Raw genomic sequence first — 8,633 nt, 5'->3', positions numbered from 1 at the left:
ATGCTTTAGATTTATGCGTGTTGATTTTATAGCCTGCTATTTTGCTGAATTCATTGAGGTCTAGAAGTTTTCTGGAGGAGGTTTTTGGATCCTCTAAATATAGAATCATGTCATCTGCAAATAGTGACAGCTTAAGTTCCTCTTTTCCTATTCGTATCCCTTTAATTTCTTTGGTCTGCCTAATTGCTCTGGCTAGAGTTTTGAGGACAATGTTGAATAGAAGTGGTGAAAGAGGACATCCCTGTCTTGTTCCTGTTTTTAAAGGGAATGGTTTCAGTTTTTCTCCATTAAGAATGATGTTGGCCATGGGCTTAGCATAAATAGCCTTTACAATGTTCAGGTATATTCCTACTATTCCTATTTTTTGTAGTGTTTTGAGCATGAAGGGGTGTTGTATTTTGTCGAACGCTTTTTCTGCATCAATTGAAATAACTATATGATTCTTATCCTTAAGTCTATTGACATGATGGATTACATTTATTGATTTACAGATGTTGAACCATCTTTGCATTCCAGGGATGAACCCCACTTGATTGTGGTGCACAATTTTCTTAATATGTTTTTGGATACGGTTCGCCAATATTTTGTTAAGGATCTTTGCATATATATTCATCAAGGATATTGGTCTAAAATTTTCTTTCCTTGATTTGTCTTTGCCTGGTTTGGGTATGAGGGTGATATTAGCTTCATAGAATGAGTTCGGTAGGGTACCCTCCTTTTCTATTTCCTGAAATACTTTGAGAAGTATTGGAATGAGTTCTTTGAAGGTCTTGTAGAACTCGGCTGAGAATCCGTCTGGTCCTGGGCTTTTCTTGGATGGTAGATTTTTAATGGCTTCTTCTATTTCATTGCTTGATATTGATCTGTTTAAATCGTGTATGTCCTCCAGGTTCAGTTTGGGAGGAGCATATGTCTCTAGAAATTTGTCAATGTCTTCGGTAGTTTCTATTTTGTTGAAATACAGATTTTCAAAGTAGTTTCTCATTATGTTCTGTATCTCAGTGGTGTCTGTCGTGATATTTCCTTTTTCATCATGTATTTTAGTAATTTGAGTCTTCTCTCTCCTCTTTGTTAGTGTGGCTAAGGGTGTATCTATTTTGTTTACTTTTTCAAAGAACCAACTTTTTGTTTTGTCAATTTTTTGAATTGTTTATTTGTTTTAATTTCATTGATTTCAGCTCTGATTTTAATTATTTCCTGTCTTCTACTACTTTTGCTGTTCTTCTGTTCTTCTTTTTCTAGGGCTTTGAGCTCTAATGTTAGGTCATTTATTGTTGACTTTTCATTCTTTTCTGCAATGTGCTCCATGCAATGAATTTTCCTCTTAGTACCACTTTCATAGTGTCCCAGAGATTTTGATATGTTGTATCATCATTCTCATTGACCTCTAAGAATTTTTTTATCTTCTCCCTGATGTTTTTTGTTATCCATGTTTCATTCAATAGCATATTATTTAGTCTCCAGGTGTTGGAGTAATTTCTGTTTTTTGTCATTGATTTCTACTCAGTCCCTTATGATCTGATAGAACACAAGGCAGTATCTCTATTTTTTTGCATTTCCTAAGGGCTGCTTTGTGGCATAACATATGGTCTATTTTCGAGAAGGTTCCATGTGCTGCTGAGAAGAAAGTGAAACCACTCCTTGATGGATGGAATATTCTATATATGTCTATTAAGTCTAGGTTATTGATTGTGTTATTGAGTTCTATGGTTTCTTTGCTTGGATTTTGTTTGGAAGATCTATCTAGTGGTGACAGCGGTGCATTAAAGTCACCCAGAATTATTGTGTTGTGGTCTATGTGATTCCTGAAATTGAGAAGGATTTGTTTGATATGAGGGGATGCACCATTGTTTGGGGCATAAATATTTACTATCGTTATGTCTTCCTGATTTATGGTTCTCTTAAGCAGTATGAAATGTCCTTCTTTATCCCTTCTGACTAACTTTGACTTGAAGTCCACTTTATCTGATATAAGGATGGAAACCCCCACTTTTTTACTGAGTCCATGTGCGTGGTAGGTTTTTTCCCATCCTTTCACCTTTAGTCTGTGGATGTCTTTTTCTATGAGATGAGTCTCTTGCAGGCACCATATTGTTGGGTCTTTCTTTTTAATCCATTCTGCCAGTCTATGTCTTTGAATTGATGAGTTTAGGCCATTAACGTTCAGGGTTATTATTGAGATATGATTTGTATTCCCAGTCATTTGGCTTATTTTTGGTTTTTAAGTTGGCTTGGTTTCTCCTTTGAGTGGTTTTTCTCTAAGGTAGTTCCTCCCTTTGGTGACCTACATTGTTGTTTTTTGTTTCCTCCTCATGGAATATTTTGTTGAGAACATTCTGTAGTGCAGGCTTTCTATTTGTAAGTTATTTTAACTTTTGTCTATCATGGAAGGATTTTATTTCATCTTCAAATCTGAAGGCTAGTTTTGCTGGTTATAGGATTCTTGGTTGGCAACCATGTTCTTTCAGAGGTTGAAATATGTTGTTCCAGGCCCTTCTAGCTTTTAGAGTCTGGGTTGAGAAGTCGGCTGCTATCCGTATTGGTCTCCCAGTATATGTAATGTGATGCTTTTCTCTCACAGCCTTCAAAATCCTATCTTTATTTTGAATGTTAGGCGTTTTCATTATAATGTGCCTTGGTGTGGATCTGTTGTGATTTTGTACATTTGGTGTTCTGTAAGCCTCTTGTATTTGATTTTCCATTTCATTCTTCAGGTTTGGGAAGTTTTCTGATATTATTTCATTGAATAAGTTGTTCATTCCTTTGGTTTGTATCTCTGTGCCTTCCTCAATCCCAATAATTCTTAAATTTGGTCTTTTCATGATGTCCCATAGTTCTTGGAGCTTCTGTTCATGATTTCTTACCATCTTCTCTGTTTGGGCAACTTTATTTTCAAGATTCAATATTTTGTCTTCATTGTCTGAGGTTCTGTCTTCCAAGTGGTCTAATCTGTTGGTGATGCTTTCCATTGAGTTTTTTATTTGGTTTATTGTTTCCTTTATTTCAAGGATTTCCGTTTGGATTTTTTTGAGAATCTCTATCTCTTTGTTGAAATGATCTTTTGCTTCCTGTACTTGCTCTTTCAGCTTATTGGTATTATCATTCATTGACTGCATTTGTTCTCTAATCTCATCCTTTGCTTCGCAAATCATCTTAATCATGTATAATCTGAAGTCCTTTTTTGACTTTTCTTCTTACTTACTGTCATTGGATTCTATTAATATGGAATCTAGATTTGTTTGGATCATTTTCTTCCCTTGTTTTTTCATGTTGTTCATGTATCTTCCCCTCTAGCAGTGCAGATCTGGGGTATTGCAGATTTCCCCCTATAGGCTTATAGTGGCCCTATAGAGTTTCCAAAACCCTTTCTTTAAGGGGAGGTCAATATTAGCAGTGCCCAAATCAGACACTATGTAATCCTAGACCAAATAGCCCCTATGAGGACAATAACAAAATTGTCATAGTAAACAGAATGAGTTCAAATATTTTTTTTCGGTAAAACAAACAGGTTTGCAATAAGATCTGCAGTTTCTAATGGAGAAGAAAGAGGATGAAGAGGGATGTAGAATGTGGCTGTTAATGGGATAAGAAAAGAATATACAGAAGTTCTAGAAAATAGAAAGGGTGAGAGTGTAGTCAAAAGAAATTGGATATTAGCATGCAAAAAAGGGAGAAAGAGACTCTGAGGGAACAGGTAAACAAAAGGAAAAGAGAGCAAGAAAAGTAAAGAAATAAAAACTTAAATTTTTTAAAAAGGAGAAAGAAAATCTGCAGTATAACATTCATATTCTAATGAAACCTCCCAGAGTTCAGTAGCCTGATGCATGAGAGGTACCTGACAGTGAGCTTCAAGCCTCCAGCAGGCGTCTCAGGATGGGATTTGCCCCACACAAAGATCAGAACTATGGCTTCCAGGATTATCCAAGATGGCCGCTCTGGCTTCAAAATGTGTTGGCAAATGGGGAGCTGCAGCTCAGGGTGTGAACGTGGTCAGCTGGAGGTCCTGGAGGCGAGATACAGTTGGTCAGGCAGGGTTCCTGGAGGTCGGGTGTGTTTGGTGTGGTTGTGGGATCCTGGATGCCGGGTGCAATCAGTCGGTCTGGGGTCCTGGTGATAGGGCGCAGTCAGTTGGTCTGGGGGTCCTGGCAGCAGGGAGCAGTCAGTCGATGTGAGGGCCCCAGAGCAGGCTGTGATCAGTCGGGCTGAGGGATCCTGGAGATGGTGCTCAGTCAGTCCTGCCAGGGGTCCTACGGGGACTGGCTGTTGTCTCAAAATGGCGGCAGCCATGTGCCATCAAACCTGCAGGCACTGTAACAGCGAACTTCCAGGCAACAGCAGGCAGCTGGTGCTCCATTGGCGGTTGGCGATCAGTTTGCTGACCGTTGTTGGACGATCGGGAGGTGAACCTTGTGCGTTGGGTGTAAGGCAGGCGATGGACTGGCCAGAGGCAGGCAAATGGCGGATGATAGGTGCCTGACAGTGAGCAATCTGCACTCAAAAAACATGTCAATATGCTGGCAGACTGTAGGTCATCACAGCAGACAAATGGGGCAAACACCAGGGGATTGATAAGCAGCAAAAACTGCCTCACCAAGAAACAGATATCCTCTGCTTGAAACCAGACTTACGGAGCAACAAGGAATGCAGCCTCCCTTTAATCCACCATCTTGGATCTCCCCTTAGGGAAGTTTTGATTTGCATTTCTCTTATATGAAAAAATGTTCAACATCTTTAGTAATATCTGTTGATTGCTTGTACATCTTCTTCTGTGAAGTGTCTGTTCATATCCTTATCCCATTTGTTGATTGGGTTATTTCTTTTCTTGGTGTAGAATTTTTTGAGTTCTTTATAAATTCTGGAAATTAGTGTTATATCTGAAGTATGAGTGGCAAAGATAGTCTCCCACTCTGTAGGCTCTCTCTTCACATTGCTGATAGTTTCCTTTGCTGAGAGAAAGCTATTTAGTTTGAATCTATCCCAGTTGTTGATTCTTGCTTTTATTTCTTGTGCTATGGGAGTCCTGTTAAGGAAGTCTGATCCTAAGCCGACATGTTGAAGATTTGGACTTACTTTTTCTTCTATAAGATGCAGGGTCTCTCATTCCAAGGTCCTTGATCCATTGTGAGTTGATTTTTGTGCAGGTTGAGAGATAGGGGTTTAGTTTCATTCTGTTGCATATGGATTTCCAGTTTTCCCAGCACCTTTTGTTGACGAGGCTATCTTTTCTCCGTCGCATATTCTTGGCACCTTTGTCTAGTATGAGAAATTTGTTTGTGTTTGTGTCCATGTCCTCTATTCTGTATCATTGGTCTACCTGTCTATTTTGGTGTCAATACCATGCCCTTTTTGTTAGTGTTGCTTTGTAGTATAGTTGAAGGTCTGGTATTGCAATACCTCTTGCTTCACTCTTCCTGCTAAGGATTGTTAAGGATATTGGTCGATGTGTCTCTGTCTGGTTTAGATATCAGGGTGATATTGGCTTCATAGAATGTGTTTGGGAGGGTTCCCTCCTCTTCTATTTCATGAAATACTTTGAGAAGTATTGGAATGTGCTCTTCTTTAAAGGTTTTGTAGAACTCGGCTGAGAACCCATCTGGTCCTGGACTTTTCTTTGTTGGTAGGCTTTTGATGACTTCTTCTATTTCATTACTTGAAATTGATCTATTTAAATTGTGTATGTCCTCCTGGTTCAGTTTAGGTAATTCATATGTCTCCAGAAACCTGTTGATGTCTTCAAGATTTTCTGTTTTGTTGGGGTATAGATTTTCAAATTAGCTTCTAATTATGTTTTGTATTTCAGTCGTGTCTGTTGTGATATTTCCTTGTTCATTCTGAATTTTAGTAATTTGGGTTTTCTCTCTCCTTCTCGACTTTTTTATTCTTTTAATGGATGAGGTCAATGCAATGAACTTTCCTCTTCCCACTGCCTTCACGATGCCCAAGATTTTGATATGTTGTATCACTATTCTTATTTACCTGTAAGTAATTTTTTTATTTCATTCCTGATTTCTTCTGCTCTCCATTCATCATTCAATAGTGTATTTATTTAGCTTTAAGGTGATAGAGCATCTTCTATTTTTTATTCTATAATTGATTTCTAATTTCATTCCATTATGAGATGATAGGAAGCAGGGTATTTCTATTTTTTTGGTATTTGCTTTGAGTTGCTTTATGGCATAAGATATGTCTATTTTAGAGAAGGATCCATGTGCTGCTGAGAAAAAGGTGTATTCAGTCATTGATGGAGGAAATAATGTATATATGTCTGTTAGTTCTAAATTATTGATTTTATTACTTAGTTCTAGAATTTCTTTGTTTAGTTTTTGTTTGGAAGATGTATCTAGTAGTGAGAGAGGTGTGTTAAATTCACGCAGTATTATTGTGCTGTGGTCTATTTGATTCTTGAAGTTGAGAAGGGTTTGTTTGATTTATGTAGATGCTTCATTGTTTGAGGCATAAATATTTGATTGTTATGTCTTCTTGATGTATAGTTCTCTTAAGCAGTATGAATGTCCTTCTTTGTCCCTTCTGATTAACTTTGACTTGAAGTTCACTTTATCTGATATGAGGATAGAAACCCCTGCTTATTTACGTGATCCATGTGAGTGATATGTTTTTCCCATCGTTTCACCTTCAGTCTGTGGATGTCTTTTCCACAGGTGAGTCTCTTGAAGACAGCATATTGTCGTGTCTTGTTTTTTAATCCAATCTACCAGTCTATATCTTTTGATTGATGAGTTTAGGCCATTAATGTTCAATGTTATATTGAGATATCACTTGTATTCCCGGTCATTTTGGTTTATTTTTGGTATTTAACTTGACTTAGTTTCTGCTTTTAGTGACCTTTCCTTTAGTGTAGTTCCTCCCTTTGCTGTTTTTTTTTTTTTTCCATTTCCTCCTCATAGATAATTTTGATGAGAATGTTCTGTAGTGTAGGCCTTCTAGTTGTGAATTCTTTTAACTTTTATTCATCATGGAAGGTTTTTATTTCATTTTCAAATCTGAAACTTTCTTTTGCTGGATATAAAATTCTCGGTTAGCATCCATTTTCTTTCAGAACTTGAAATATATTATTCTAGGACCTCCTAACTTTGAGGGTCTGGGTTGAGAAATCAGTTGACATCTGAATTTGTTTTTCCCTATATGTAATTTGATTTTTTTCCTCTCACAGCCTTTAAGATTTTATCCTTATTCTATGTGTTAGACATTATCATCATAATGTGCCTTGGTGTGGCACATTATGTGTGTGATGTAGTTCTCCCGTAATTTTGTACATTCGGAGTTCTGTAAACCTCTCGTATTTGATTTTCATTTCATTCTTTAGGTTTGGAAAATTTTCTGATATTATATCATTGCAAAGACTGTACATTCCTTTCGTTTGTATCTCTGTTTCTTCATCTATCATGATATATCTTATATTTGGTCTTTTCATGTTATCCCATAATTATTGGAGGTTATGGTTATGGTTTCTTACCATCTTTTCTGCATGGTCAACTCTATTTTCAAGGTTATATGTTTTGTCTTCATTGCCTGAGGTTCTGACTTCCAAGTGGTCTAGTCCATTGATGATGTTTTCTATTGAATTTATAATTTGGTTTATTGATTCCTTCATTTTGAAGATTCTGCTTGTTTTTTTCCCACAATCTGTAACTCTTTATTGAAGTGATCTTTCACTTACTGTATTTTCTGTTTGATTTCACTCCTTATACTCTCCTTTACTTTACAGATCAGTTTAACTATTCTAAACTTCTCTGACATCTCTTATTCATGTTGTCAGTGGATTCTGTTATTGGAGCATCTTGGTTTGTTTGGGACACTCTATTCCTGTGCTTTTTCATGTTGTTCATGTGTTTTTCCATCTAGCAGTATGGATCTGAGGAAGCACAGATTCTACCCTTGAGACTTATAGTGTCCCTGAAGGTCTCCAATAGCTCACCTTTAAGGGGGCAGAAAAACATCAACAGCACCCAGTGCAAACAACATATAGCCCCAAACCTACTAGATCCTATTAAGATGGTCACAGTTTTCCCACAGTAAACAGACATGATGCATTCAATTATGGTCTACACTATATATAGTAAATTTGCTAAAAAGGGTTTACAATTTCAGATGTTGGACAGAGAGAGAACAGAAGTGATGGAGGACATGATGTCCACAAGGGAGGAGGAGAGATACCATAAGTAAAAATTTATAGGAAGAGTGGAAGAGGAATTAATAGAGGTTGACCTTTAGTGGGAGAAAAGATAGAGGATCCAGAGAAACAGACAAGTGAGAGGAAAAAAATATATAATAAAAAAAATAAGAATACACAACAAAACTGCAAAATATCATTGATATATCACAGTCTTCAATAAACTGATGCATGAAAAATACCTGGTTTCAAATATGGTAGAGGTACTAGAGAAGAAAAAAATTATTAAAAAAAAGAACAAATAAAAACTCAATGGAAAATTGAACAACTGTTTGTGTCTGCATTCATAGGTTACTAAGTCCTGTCTCTGACTCTTCATGTGCCAGGCCCAGACTGGCCCATGCAGACCGAGTCAGTAGCCCACAGATCTGGGGCATTTCCTGCAAAATACCCCAGGCTCAGCCACATTGTAGTCCCAAGATCTCAGTGCTGTTCCAATTAG

The sequence above is a fragment of the Sciurus carolinensis genome, chromosome 17 (genome assembly GCF_902686445.1).
Source record: "Sciurus carolinensis chromosome 17, mSciCar1.2, whole genome shotgun sequence".
NCBI lineage: Eukaryota > Metazoa > Chordata > Mammalia > Rodentia > Sciuridae > Sciurus > Sciurus carolinensis.
The sequence above is the reverse complement of the archived record's forward strand: the minus strand, read 5'-3'. Positions refer to the sequence as shown.